This window comes from Coenobita brevimanus, chromosome 18 (assembly GCF_032717465.1).
Source record: "Coenobita brevimanus isolate Jiangsu-jjx chromosome 18, ASM3271746v2, whole genome shotgun sequence".
In the NCBI taxonomy this organism is placed as follows: domain Eukaryota; kingdom Metazoa; phylum Arthropoda; class Malacostraca; order Decapoda; family Coenobitidae; genus Coenobita; species Coenobita brevimanus.
Genome location: NC_136971.1, coordinates 20211368 through 20226543, shown reverse-complemented (window position 1 = coordinate 20226543; position 15176 = coordinate 20211368).

Sequence of the window (15176 nt, the reverse complement as noted above, 5' to 3'; positions counted from 1 at the left end):
CAGTATACCCTTTCTGCCACTCTAGAAAACCAATCTGACCAGTAGCAGAATGCAGTCGATAGAATTTAAAGATCATTAACAGAAATGTGCTTATTCTTGCAGATAACAACCCCATAAGATCATAAAAAAAGTATTTTCGGTGATCACCATTCCATTAGCCCTTAAGATTGGTTGTGTATGCCACAGAATTTACTGCCATGCTAGCTTTCAACCGAGAATTATCGTACAAACTGTACGATAATAGAAAACAGTACGTACATCGTACGAGGCAGTATTATCGTACTTGTACGATATTTTATCGTACATGTGGCAACACTGATTTTGTGTTGGCTCGAAAAAAAAACACTATATTATTTCTCTCTCTCTCTCTCTCTCTCTCTCTCTCTCTCTCTCTCTCTGTATGTTTGTATTTGTGTAAATTTGTATTAATTTATTTATCCTCTGTCGTCCCATTGTAATCATCTGCCTGCAAACATTTTCGGCGTTATTCTGGTAATTATTCATCTCGAACTGAGTCAAGACTTTTGTGCAATAATAATACTAAACAAAATATTTATACGAGCGATTAACAGGTTTCTCGTTTTCCTATAGACAGAATGACATGGGAAGTCCTTCTTATAAGATCAGTCTCTGTAACTATCATTCCTATCGAACATTACAAAACAAAACCAAAGAAGCATACCTTTGACAGTAAACATGTATTGATACTGTGACTTGAGCAACTCTCCTAACCCTCCCACTCCCGGCCACTCTCCCGCTCACTCACAGTTACCAGACAAGTGAGGTCTGGTTGCTGCTTCGTGCCTATTCGTCGACTACTAATGCTCCGAACAGTGGGTAATGTGGAACTTTCCCTGACTATACAGCCGAGGTCATCGATGAATAGAAGGAAGAGAGTTGGTGATAGGACAGAGCCCTGAGGAACACCACTAGCGGTGGCCATTTACAACACCATCTATAGAACGACAAGAAAGGAAGCTAGAGATGAAGGCACAGATAGAAGGATAGAAACCATAAAAGGGCAGTTTGGAAATTATAGATTTATGCCAGACTCGATTGAAAGCGTCTGAGATGTTCAGTGCACTGGCAAAGCTTTGGCCAAAGTCCCGAAAGGAGGATGACCAGGAGTCTGAAAGGTAGGTGATAAGATCGCCAGTGGAGATCCCTGGCGGAACCAATACTGACGATCAGAAAGAAGGTTGTGATAGGAAAGGTGCTTTATTTTTTTTTTTGTTAGAAATTTATTAATTTCTTTTTAAATACAAGATGTTATAACAACTGGACGATACAGGGCAGGGAATGGTCACCCTTCTTTGGGAGAATGAGAGCAAACTTCCAGCAAGATGGAAAGGTACAAGGTGACAGACAAAGGCAAAAGTTTGCCTAGGCAGGATGTAAGCACAGAAGTACAGTTCTTGAGGACAATAGGAAGGACCTTATCATGCTCATATACCTTGTTAGTATTAAGGCCAGTGATGGCAGAAAATGCATCAGTTAAAGTAATTTTGTTGTCAGCCATGAGGAAGTCAGAGAGTGGAAATGATGGAGGAACAGCACCGGAGTCGTCTAGGGTGGAATTAGAAGAGAAAGTCTGAGTGAAGAGATCTGCCTTATTAGTAGTAAAAACAGCTATTGAGCCATTAGAGTGGAAAAGAGGAGGGAAGGATGATGAAGTAATGTTGTGAGAAAGATTTCTGGTAAGCTTCAGAAATAGCGGGAAGAATTTGAGTTGAAGAGTTCAGAGCATTTATTTAGTATGAATGAAATTATTTTTAGCAGAGTGAAGAACAGACTTTGCACGACTCCAGGCAGAAACATAAAAGGGATGAGATTCACGAGTTGGGACACCTTTTGTACACTCTGTCCTTGATGTGGACAGCATGAGAACACGCGTGATTAAAGCAAGTTTTTTTTTGCATTAGTCACAGAATATGAGAAAGGATTCTATGCTTCCATGCCCGCGAGAATAACCTCCGTAATGTGCAAGGCATACTCAGATAGCTCTCGGCCACGAAAGCTGTAATCATTCCAAGGAAAATCAAATAAGTATTGCCTGTGGGCTTTCCAATCAGCAGCTCCAAAGTGCCACAGCCGCCACTTCTTTGGAGGACTTGCAGGCCTTACTGGAGCGATAGGACAGGTTAAGGTGATAAGGTTATGATCGGAGGAGCCCAACGGAGAGAAGAGATTAGCAACACAAACAGAAGGATTAGTTGTGAGGAAGAGGTCAAGTATGTTGGAACTCCCTCCAAGGCGGTCAGGGATACGGGTAGGGTGCTGTCAAAGCGGCTTTAGATCATTAGGGATAGAAAAGCTGTACGCTGATTCACCAGGTGGATCAGTGAAAGGAGAAATTGATATGATGTGTTCCATCTTAGAAGTAATATAGTCGAAAAATTTTACATAGGCAGTAGAATCAGCACGAATATATTTAGTCAGAGGATGACGGGATAGCCGAAGCCAGAGAGGAGAGAATTCAGAAGATTCAATTTCAGGAACACGAGAGCGAGATATGTTGTTGCGTACATATACACAACAGCCACCTTTGGCTTTAAAATGAGTATAGAAAAAGTAGGAGGATACAGAGAAGGGTTTGCTATCAGTCACATAAGACAGATGAGCCTCTGTGAGGAAAAGAAGGTGAAGTTTCGAGGAGGAGAGGTAGTGTTCAACAGAGAGAAAGTTAGAGGGAAGGCAGCAAATGTTGTAGAAATGAAGAGAAGAGTCAGACAGTGGTTCCAGACATCTCGCTTGGTCGTCACCGGGAGAGGGGTGAATGGAAGGGACACTTATTGTCCCCCCCACCAGGGGACTCCGGGTATTGGTGTTGCGATGCCATTTTTACCAGACTTTTGAAAGGAAGTGTAGTATGTGCTGTGCATGTAGTTTGGTGTTGACAGTTAGAGGAGCTTGTTTTGGAGAGCATGCTGACCTACCCTCAGTGTTACTGTGGAAAAGTTCAGCAAAGGGGGATGGTCAGAAGCTGGTCCAAAGGACTGATAAAATGGGAGCTCCAGCTCTCCCTGTCGTCGGCCTTCCATCGATCTTGGGAGTACCGCCCTGCTTGACTGGTGCCACAGTTGGCGCAGGTGTTTTCCAGCTTAATCCACTACAGTATTTTTGGTTCACAGTATTTTTGGCTCATGCTGGTGATATGCACAGACAGACGGACAAACTGAATACTCGTAGAAGATTTTCATCCCTACCACACACCTGTAAAATTGTGTGATGATATCTTGAGCGATTGCGAAGTTATCGTGGTAACAGACCCACAGAACTTGACCTACTTTCACCAGTTTAGAACCCGTGATTCATTTTTTCCCCTACTACACACCTGTAAAATTTTTTGACGATATCTTGAGCGGTTTCGAAGTACACACACACACACACACACACACACACACACACACACACACACACACACACACACACACACGCACATTGAAAACAATACCAGCTTCGCTATCGAGGCTGGCAATAAGAGTAAAGTGATGTTTGTTGGGAGAGAAGGTGACACAGTGTGATGTTACAATGGATGGAAAAAGACTTGAGCTGGTGTGAGAGTTTAAGTTCCTGGGCCAGTGATAGAAAAGAGAGGTAAATTTGCAAATGCAGTGAGAATTAGAGTGGTACAGCGAAGAAAAGTGGCTTATGCTAAGAAGGTCTTGATTGGAAGAAGAAATCAGAGTGTGGCAGCTGCAAGAGGCTTGCATGAAAAAAGTTTGTGTGTACTCTGACATGCGGTTGAGAGGTTATATGGTGTGGCCAGAAGATGAAAAGCCAAGAGTAAGAGCAGTGGAGAAAGGGCTGTTATGGAATGTATAATGGAGTGCAGAGAGTGGATAGGACAAGGAATTATGTGATTTGTGAAAGATGCACGGTAAGGAAGTCTATGAAACCAGACTTGATGAAAGTGTGCTTAAATGATCTTGGTCATGTGGAGAGATATATGTGTGAATAAGTATATCTGAGCGAGTTTGAAGGTGGGAGGAGGCATGGGTAGCCAAGATATTGTAAACAGGTGTGTGAGAAAGAGAGGGAATTGAGGCAAGGAAACTGACAAGGGACTGAGCTAGCTGGATGACTTGTACGGAGTGAATGGTAAGGATTTGGTACCCTTTATTAGCATGGCACCTGTCAGATTGACCCTGTGGGGTAGGTTGATGTGAAACTACGTGTAGAAGTGTATGCCTATCGTGTGGATCCAGGATTCCTGGGGATTAAATGGTGAATGAATGAGAGTGTGGCCCATTTTATTGGTCATGCTATTGACCGGTTCTCCCACGATCGTATTCCTTCATTTTCATGGCTCTATGTACCATATCTCACCCCACCTGTAGGTGGGAAAAAGAGGTTTCATGATGATGATGATGATAATAAACATGGAAATGAGGTGGTTAAGTTGTTAGTGTACTCGTCTAGGGTCCGACCTCAATAACAGCAAACATTTAAGTAGGATACCTGTAGTATATCGTTTCGTATATGTGTATAATTCTGTTCATATCCTGTAAATTTTACTGAAGACAAATACAGATTCCAACACACATGAAAAGTACCACTACAGCATTTTGATTTTCATGTGCATCACTATTCTTATCAACATCCCTTTCCCATTCAAACTTCATCTTTAAGGGGGGATGGGTTGAACTGTAGCTATCAGTCTCTCACAAAGGAGAAAGTCCGGACTCTTACATTCGACGTGAATTATATCTATCTATCTATCTATCTATCAATATATATATATATATATATATATATATATATATATATATATATATATATATATATATATATATATATATATATATATATATGTATATATATATATATATATATATATATATATATATATATATATATATATATATATATATATGTATATATATATATATATATATATATATATATATATATATATATATATATATATATATATATATATATATATATATATATATATATAGACTGTACCGGTATATCAATAAAGATAAATAGGTAGACAGACAGATAGATAGATAGATAGATAGATATACGGTATGTTGGAGTTGTCTCAGTTGTTGTAGTCTGACTGTGACTAAGGAGTGAGGACTGACGAGGTTAGAGCCGAGGAATAGAGGTGGGCTAATGTGTCAACTTGCCAAGTGAGAGCTTGGAAGTGTAATAATTCAATGCATTTTCATTCAATAGTGAAGAATTTACCCATGTTTTGTAGTGAAAACTGCCTAATATTCTACTACTAATAATTAAAATATATATTTCAGTTTTACTATAGCTATAATTGTATATATTCCCTTCATTGCTTTTGACTATTTCCCAACATCATAAAGTCATTTATTGTTAGTCAGAATAGAGTATGAAAAAGATATAACTGTAGATGATGAGTAACTAGAGATGATTTTTAACGCTTTGATTATGAAAACTATCATCCTAAACTTAAAATATTCCTCTAATGGTATCCAGAAAATGAAGCTGATGCCGTGGTACTGAAAGGGACGAAAATGGTTTGCGATTGCGTTTTTGCATTTGTGGAACTGCAAATTTCAAGAATTTGGGGGATTTGCGGTTTCGGAAGGCAATTTTTTGAGTTCGCGGATATGCATTACGGACCTGAGTTTTTAAATGCGGTGCCCATCTCTGATATATATATATATATATATATATATATATATATATATATATATATATATATTCAGCCATTGCAAGTCCACTGCTGTACAAAGGCCTTCCCCAACCCTCCACGAATTCCTTGACCGAGCCAATCTTTGCCGTGTTTTCCATGCAGACTTCAGAGTCTCATCTCTAGCTCCAGCCTGGCATTTTTTCTGTTACGCTTACAATCTCTTGGAATCCAGTCAGTCAGCCTCTTGCTCCATCGGTTATCCCTTATACTTGCTACATGATCTGCCAACCTCCATTTCCGTTATTTCATAACAACTGTAATGTCTTCGACTTTAGTCTACTCTCTCACCCAAGTTAACCTTTTCCTGTCTCCCCAACATTGACCTTTTCCTGTCTCCCCAACATTGACCTTTCCAATGCCCTATGAGAACGGATTAGTTGGTTTTCCATCGATTTTGTCAGTTTCCAGACCTCAAAACCGTGCGTCATAGCTGGAATTATACACTCGTTATATGCTTTTCGTTTCATACATACAGTATATGCCAGCTACTTTCATGACGTTTCTATTTTTACCGAAAGCTTTCCATCCAAATGCAATGCGTCTTTTTATTTCGCTATCATGGTCTTCTGATGATTTTAGTATTTGCCTCAAGTAATTGTACTCCTCGACTTCTTTAAGCATTCCTTCGCTTATTCTGATGACGCTCTTTGGTGTAATTGGATTAAACATTAGTTTTACTCCTGTTCATCTTTAGCCATACTTTGAGGCTTTCTCTGTTCAGGTCATTAAACATTTCTTGCAATATCTCCGCTGTTTCTGTGATTAGGACAATGACCTCTGCAAATCTGAAATTGTTTAGCCTTTTTTCAACTATGTTTACTCCTTTGTTTTCCCAATCCAGGTTTCTGAATATAGTCTCTAGGCATGTAAGGACACACGCCCTTCTCATTCTTAATTATTTCCTAGCCTTTATGTAACCAAACTGTAACAGTTCCTTCTTTATTTAAGTTTTCGAGCAGTTTTAGTGTTCTCATTTATTCCTTGTTCTCGCAATTAATTTATAATTGCTATGTGCTCCACTGAGTCCAAAGCCTTTTCGTAATCAACAAAAACTAAGCACAGTGGTATATTATACTCTGTAGTTTTCTCAGTTAATTGATTCGTTGTTTATAGGTAATCAGTAGTTGCATACCAGCTTTGGAATCCTGCCTGTTCACGAGGTTTGTTTTCTACCAAATTAGTTGTTAGTCTGTCCATTAGGACTTTAGTGAAAAGTTTGTAAATAACTGACAGTAACGATAGTTACATCTTTCGAGTCGCCTTTTTTGTAAAGTAAAATAACTATTGCATTACACCATGTTTTGTGAATTTTCTTCTTCTTTATGCACTGAGCCTGTTTTGTACTTCTACTCCTGTATCTGACAATAAATCTGCTACTATTCCATCTTTTCCTGGGGCCTTCCTTCCTTTCATATATTTAATAGAAATGGGTACATATATATATATATATATATATATATATATATATATATATATATATATATATATATATATATGTATATAAACTTTGGGAGTGTTCACCCGGCCACGTACTACATTGGTGAACACAAGGGGTGCTGTGGTTGAACCAGTGTCGCTCAATATAAAGTATGTTTGCACCCAGTCGGCATGCGGGGGCCGATTACACTTGGTTCACAGACTACACACACATCCAAAGCCACTCCAACACTACAATTACACTTACAAAGCACTTCTCACCCTACATACAATCTCAACCAGACAGCCTAAGCCACTTGGCAGGGATACATTGGCTGTATCGTCCCCACTTCGGTCGGGATAGGCCGGTCCTGCAGTGGATACTCAAACGGCTAATGATGATATATATATATATATATATATATATATATATATATATATATATATATATATATATATATATGTGTGTGTGTGTGTGTGTGTGTGTGTGTGTGTGTGTGTGTGTGTCCACACTTAATTTAATCTTTGGAACTATCAAGCAAATTATAACAAGTTTGCTTGCGTTCTTGGATGTATCTGTGGCTTCAGAGAGAGAGAGAGAGAGAGAGAGAGAGAGAGAGAGAGAGAGAGATTTATGGTGATAAACTCGTTTCGTGTCGATTATATAGGCCCCAACATATCGACAGATGTATAGGTAAATAAATAAGTAGTTAGATAAATTGGTATAGACACAAATAGACAGATAGATACAGATAGATAGGCATAAACTGATAAGTAGATTGATAGAGATAGGTAGATTAATGGACATTCACTGACATTTATACAGATAGGTGGAGGCCGTGTGGATGTTAATACAAACGAAAATGCTGGTTGAGCACGTATGGTCATGGCCGCAACTAGGTAACGAATCATTTTTTTTTCTTTTTTGCCTCATTTAATTTTTACATTTTAGCTCTTTCATTACGATGACACCTTTTGAATTATTCTGGCTATCTGCGGACAATTTTAGTCAGTGCAGAAGACACCTTGTAGCAAAGGAGTGTCCAGAGGCTTTACATTTGGTCTCTTCAATTCATAAAGTCTTCCATAAGCCTAGTAAAATCGTTTGCTTTCGTCGTCGTCTCCCAGTGGCGGCTGTCCTCATTGCTCAGTCTCTAGCAGCCTCTGTATGCAGTCCCTTATCCCTGATATCACGCTTGGCCGCCTCGTCCCTGGTCTCTCTCAGTCTGGCTCTCAACGTTCATACCTCTAACCCTCCGCACCCAGTTGTCATCTTCTATCCTCGTCATATGCCCAAACCTTCTCAATTTACATCCTCTCATCATAACACTAATTCATTAAAGCCCAATCTCTCTTTCCAGCTCTTCATTTGCAGTCCTAATTCCTCTCCCCAGGTCTGTAATTCAAAGACGCACTACACACCCACAGTCATTATCATCTCTGTAATTTTGAGCCTAAGAATATCCTCCATTACCTGCACTAGTGACTGAATCATGACTTTTGTTTTATCCACGTTTACTTTCAAATTTTTGTACCCTATTCCATCACTCCACTTTATAAATCTTCCCACAGCTTCTCATTCTCCGGATCAACACCAGGTCATCAGTATACAACACCTCCCATGCCAGTCCAGCTTAGGAGTTAAGTGGGAGAGCTTCAGTCTTCCCTGACGTGCACCAACATCCACGGAAATCTGATCACTCAAGACTTCATTTTACTCTCGCCTGTGTGCAAGCACCCTCGTACTGTGCATCGCCATAACCACTTTGACCAGACCAAGCACTCCTCAATCCCAAAGTTTCTCATTGCTCATTGCGCGACCTCCCTCGCCACTCAGTCAAAGGCCTTCTCCAACTCAACAGAATATATATATATATATATATATATATATATATATATATATATATATATATATATATATATATATATATATATATATATATATATTGAATTGAATATTGCATCACTTGTTCCTTTGTCTGGCATAAACCCACACAGCATCTCATTAGTATTTTCTCGTTCATTTATCATACTTTCAAAGACTTTCCACGTTATCATCAATATCTGGTCCAAGAGTTTATGCCTGTACAATTTCCTCTTTATACGGCATCACTCTTCCCCTTATACACATTTCCACTTATGATCATCAACCGGTCATCTGGAACAACACATTCGTTTATAACAGAATTTATTAAATCAGTACCTAAATTCACTCCAGTATTTCCGAAGGCCTTCAACATCTCAGTAATCAACCCAAACACATCCGCCGCCCTGCTTTTTGCCGATTACCTACTCACAGCATCATCAACCAAAGACCAGGGGCTAAACACAGGATCTGCTGTCTTCAAATCTTCCCTGTTCCAGTCAAACGCCACAGTCAGTAACCGGTTGTAATACTCTCACCAAGTGTCTTTAATATCTTCACTGTCCACCACTTCCTTCCCTTTACCATTCTTCACACACTGTTCACCAGTAACATCCCTGTCTGGTCACACGAATATGACTGTCAAAGGGTTATCAGCTTGTATATACATACATCCATCTGTCCATTTCTCCTTTCTCTGAAATCTCCATTCTAGGAGATTTCAGTGGTCATCACCACCTTTGGCACTCCTCTCCTTTCACTGATCCACTTGGTGAACAAACCTACACCTTTTCTATCTTTAATGATCTAGAGCGGCTTGTACAGCACCCTATCCGTATCCCAGACCGCCTTGGAGAGAGCTCCAACATACTTGACCTCTTCCTTACAACTAATCCTTCAGCTTACACAGTTGATCTTTCCTCTCCGTTGGGCTCCTCTGATCACAACCTTATTACCTTAACCTGTCCTATCACTCTGGTACGGCCTGTGGACCCTCCAAAGTAAAGTCGTCTGTGGCACTTTGGAGCTGCAGATTGTGAGGCCCTCAGGCAGTACTTCTTTGATTTTCCCTGGGGGTAGGGGGGTTTTCAAGAATACTCCCCCAGTATCTCTGCTTGTCGTACGAGGCGACTAAAAGGGTTGGCGGAGGGTTAGTGCCCCTCCCAGGAAAACAGCTAACTTAAAAAACGAACAAGAAGCCTCGGACAAGGACTGACCAAAAGATGACGACCAAGGACCGGACAATGGACATGGTACGGATCGCAACATGGAATGTAAGGGGTGCGAATGATGAGGTGAAAGAGAGAGAGAGATCGTCCAGGGTGCTTGAGGGTGCGAAAGTGGATGTATGTGGAGTAACTGAAACTAAATGGAGAGGTGAGAGTATGAGAGAAGGGAATATGGATGGGGTATATGTGCAGGAGTAGGTGAGAATGAGAGGGCAAAAGAAGGAGTATGTATAGTTGTGAGTAAAAGATGGAAGAAGAACATAAGAGAGTATGGATCAGTTGGGTCAAGGATTGTGTGTGTAAGATTGAAAGTTGGAAAACAAATGTGGGCGCTTGTGTGCGTGCATGCACCAATGCAAGATCGTGCAAGCAAAGTGAAAGAAGAGTTCTGGACAAATGTAGAAGTGTGCATGGAAAGGTTTGGAAGGAATGAGAGAGTGTTATTGATCGGTGATATTAATGGTAAAGTAGAAGATCTCAAGGTGGATGGAATAGTTGGTGAGTGGGGTGTGCCTGCTGAGATAGATGAGAATGGCAGTGCGTTAGTGGACACTTGTGCCAGGAGGGGGTTGGTGATATCCAATACCCTCTTCAGGCACAAAATGATCTACAGGTATACATGGCGAGTGACGAGAAGAGTGGGTGGTGAACTGAATGAAAGGAAGGCAATGATTGATTATGTGTGTGTGGATGAAAGGATGCGAAGATGTGTAATGGATGCAAGAGCTTATGAAGTTGGGGGAGTGAACTTTCTGACCACTACTTGGTGGTGGCCAGAATCAAGATCCAAACAAAATGGAGAAATAGAAGAAGAGAAGGACGGGAAGAAAGAATAGTTGCAGGGAGAATGGAAAGGTTACAAGAGGATGAAAAGATGGTAGAATATAAAAGAGAAGTAGCGGAACGATTGGGTAAATATGAAGTGGAGCAGATGGGGGACATGGAAGGTGTGTGTAGGATATTCACAGAAGAAATATGTACAGCATGTGATGTGGTGTCTGGGGTGAAGAGAAGACGAAGGGGGGTTCAAGGAACAGCGTGGTGGAATGACGAGGTGAGACAGGCTAAGGCACAAAATATACAATGAATGGATGAGAAATAGGGGCGTGGAGGAAGTTGAGAGGCGGAAGAGAGAGTTATATGTAGAAAGAAAGAGAGAGGTGAAAAGATCAGTAAGAGAGAGTAAGAAAAGAGTGGATGAGGAATTTGGAAGGAATTTGAGTGTAAAGTGGAGGGAGTGTAAAAAAATGTTCTGGAAAGAGGTGAAGAGAGTAAGACAGGGTGGAAGTGAAGTTAGCAGGGGAATGAAAGATGTGGAGAAGGGAGAAAAGGTGAGCAGATGGAGAGAACACTTTAAGGAATTGTTGGACATAGAAAATGAAAATAATGCGAGTTTTAGTAGCTGGGGAATGGCTGGGAGAAGGAGGGAGGTAAGAAGACAGGAAGTAATCAGTAGGATAGAAGTTGTGGAAGCAATGAAGAAAGTCAAATTAGGGAAAGTCCCAGGAATTGATGGAGTGTTTAGTGAAATGCTGAAGAATGGGGGAGAGATAGTAATAGAATGGATGTGGAAGATGTGAAGATTGGCCTGGGAGGAAGGTAGAATCCCAGAGGATTGGAAGTCAGGTATAATTATTCTCTTGTACAAAAGGAAAAGGGGAAAAAGAAGTGTGTGGTAATCATAGGGGCATTTGTCTTCTTAGTGTAATAGGAAAAATGTATGGTAGGATACTTATTGACAGAGTTAGCGAAAGAACATAGGAATTAGTTGGAGAAGAACAGGGAGGCTTTAGGAAGGGAAGAGGTTGTGTAGATCAGATATTCATTCTTAGATCTTTAGTGGAAAAGATTCTAGAGCAGGGAAAGAAGTTGTATGCAGCTTTCATGGATTTGGAGAAAGCATATGACAGGGTGGATAGACAAGGATTGTGGAAAGCATTAAGAATATATGGAGTAGATGGGAAGTTGTTGAATGCTGTGAAGAGTATGTATGATGGTGCTAAGGCTGCAGTGCATGTGGATGGTGAACTGAGTGAATTTTTCTCTTTGAAGGTAGGGTTGAAACAGGGATGTGTCATGTCTCCATGGTTGTTCAATCTGTACATGGATGGGGGTAATAAAAGAGGTACAAGGTAGGGCAGCGGATGTTGGAGTGGCCCTGGTGAGAGAGGGTAGCGTTTGGAAACTCCCTGTACTGTTGTTTGCGGATGATACTGTGTTGTTGAGTGAAGACGAAGGGGAGCTTCAAGGCTTGGTGGCTGAGTTTGGTAGAGTTTGTAAGAAACGGAATCTAAAGGTGAATGAAGGGAAGAGTAAAGTGTTGGTCTTTGAGCGAGGTGAAGTCAGTGAATGTACAGTGAGGTTGGATGGTGAGGAAGTGGAAAATGTGAGTACCTATAAGTACTTGGCTAGTGTGATGAGTAAGGATGGAAGTTTGGAGGGTGAAGTGCTTGAAAGGGTACAACAAGGAACAAAGGTTGCTGGTTCCTTGAAAGCAGTGATAAGAAACAGGGAAGTGAGCATGGGAGTGAAAAAGTTACTACATGACAGTATTGTGATACCAACTCTAACCTACGGAAGTGAAGCTTGGACGTTGTTGGAAGGACACAAGTCAAGAGTGAGAGCAGTGGAAATGAGTTATTTAAGAGGAGCCTGTGGAGTCACATGGAGAGACAGGCTGACAAATGAGAGTTGTAGTGTGGATGTGGATGTGATAGGAAGCATTAGGAGAATCACACTGAGGTGGTTGGCCATGTGGAGAGGATGGAGGGTGAGAGACTGACGAGGAGTGTGTATGTGGGTGAGGTGGAGGGGAGGAGAGGGAAGGGGAGGCCGACGATGAGATGGAGGGATGGTGTGGAGAGGTATATGAGAGAGGGGAGTGTGAGTTGGGAACAGGGCAGTGAAATGGCGGGGGACAGGGCGATGTGGAGGCGATTTGTTTGTGGCCATCCCGTACGGGCTTGAGGAGCCTGGCAATAGATAGATAGTTAGATAGATTATTGCTTCCATGGCCGGGAGCCATCTGAGTGTGCCTTGCTCATTTTGGAGGTTATTCCCTCGGGCATGGAAGCATACATTCCTTTCTCATATCCTTTGACTAACGCAAGAAAGCCTTGGTTTAATCACACTTGTTCTAATGCTGTCCGCAAAAGGAGAGGGTCTATAAAAAATACCAGAGCCAACCCACCCCTGAAGCACATCATGTTTATGTTTCTGCCTGGAATCAAGCTAAGTCTGTTCTTCGCCCTGCTATAAATAATTTCATCCGTACTAAATGCTCTCGACTCTCCAACTTGATTTCCTCCCGCTCCTTCTGGTACCTTGCCCAAAACCTTTCTAACAACTTTACCTCATCATCCTTCCCTCCTCTTTTTTATTCTGATAGCTCTGTAGCTATTTCTTCTACTGATAAAGCAGATCTCTTCGCTCATATTTTCTCCTCCAATTCCACCTTAGACGATTCCGGTGCTGTTCCTCCATCACTTCCCCCCTCAGACTTCCTCATGGCTGACATCAAAATTTCTTCAGCTGATGTATTTTCTGCCATCACTGGCCTCAATACTAACAATGCATATAGATCTGTTGCAATCCCTCCTGTTGTCCTCAAGAACTGTGCTTATGTGCTTACACCCTGCCTAGGTAAACTCTTTCACCTTTGTATGTCAACTTGTACCTTTCCTAGTTGCTGGAAGTTTGCTCTCATTCAGCCAGTCCCAAAGAAGGGTGACCGTTCCTAACCCTCCAACTATCGTTTAATTGCTTTAACATCCTGTGTTTCAAAAGTTTTCTAGTCAATTCTTAATAGAAAAATATTAAAGCATCTTTCCTATCACAACCTTCTTTCTGATCATCAGTATGGGTTCCGTCAGGGACGCTCCACTGGCGATCTTCCCACCTACCTTTCAGACTCCTGGTCATCCTCCTTTCGGGACTTTGGCGAAAGCTTTGCCATTGCACTTGACATCTCAAAGGCTTTCGATCGAGTCTGGCATAAATCTTTAATTTCCAAACTGCGGTTTCTATCCTTCTATCTGTGCCTTCATCGCTAGCTTCCTTTCTGGTCGTTCTATAGCCGCTGTTGTAGACGGCCATCGTTCTTCTCCTAGATCTATCAACAGTGGTGTTCCTCAGGGCTCTGTCCTATCACCAACTCTCTTCCTTTTATTCATCAATGATCTTCTAAGCTGTACATCCAACCCTATCCACTCATACGCTGATGACTCCACCCTTCACCTTTCCATTCGGTTCCCACAACGCCCATCTCAACAGTTACTTCAACAAACAAGGGATGAGGCTATGGCACACCTAATGTCTGACTTGGCTCGTATTGCTGACTGGGGTAAAAATAATATGGTTGTCTTTAATGCATCTAAGACTCAGTTCTTACACCTATCAACCCGACAAAATCTTCCACAGGTATACCCATTAATGTTTAATAATATTCAGCTTAATCCTGCATCATCCTTGAACATGCTTGGGGTTTCATTTACTCAGGACTTATCTTGGAAAGATCATATTACATCTCTTGTAAAATCTGCTTCCAAGAGATTGGGTGTGCTAAGCCGACTCCGCTCTTTCTTTACCCCTGCACAATTGTTGACTCTATACAGAGGTTTTATCCGCCCCTGTGTAGAGTACAACTCTCATGTGTGGGGAGGCTCTCCACATACAGCTCTTCTCAATAGGGTGGTGTCAAAGGCTTTTCGTCTCATTAACTCTCCTCCTCTTACTGACTCCCTTCAACCTTTGTCTCTTCGCCGCACTGTTGCATCTTTATCTCTTTTCTATCGCTACTTTAATGGTCACTGCTCCTCTGAACTGTCTGCTTGCATTCCTCCACCTCTACGACGGGCGCGTAGCACCCGTCTGGCAGGTGACATGTAGAGGTGTATGGTATGTAGGAGGACTGCTGGGCCTTGATAGCAGGCTGTGCAGCCTATGCCCAGAGTCGGACACATAAAAAAAAAAAAAAAAAAAAAACTCT